This window comes from Colobus angolensis, unplaced genomic scaffold, assembly GCF_000951035.1.
Source record: "Colobus angolensis palliatus isolate OR3802 unplaced genomic scaffold, Cang.pa_1.0 Scaffold458, whole genome shotgun sequence".
Lineage (NCBI taxonomy): Eukaryota > Metazoa > Chordata > Mammalia > Primates > Cercopithecidae > Colobus > Colobus angolensis.
Window position 1 is genome coordinate 283,019 of NW_012118021.1, and position 412 is coordinate 283,430.

The window sequence follows — 412 nt, forward strand, 5'->3', positions numbered from 1 at the left end:
GTGAAGTGAATGCACATATCACAGAACAGATTCTTGGAACGCTTCATCCTCGAATTTATTTCAGTATATTTCACTATTCCCCATAGTCCTCAGTGTGCTCCAAAATATCACTTTTTTGTTTTCCCAGGAACAGTGTTCAAACACTGCCTTGTGAGAAAAGAGGTATAACTTCCTGAGTGGAATGCATAAATCAAAAAGTAGTTTCTCAGAAAGATTTTTTCGAATTTTTATCTGATGATATCCCCTCTTTCACTGAAGGCTAGAATGAGCTCCCAAATGTCCCTTTGAGGATCCGTGCATGACAGATTTTCCAAACTGCATAATATAAGAAAGGTTATAACTATCCAAGACGAATAGATATATCTAACATGAAGCAATTTTACAGAAATCTTCTTTCCAGTTTTTGTTTGAG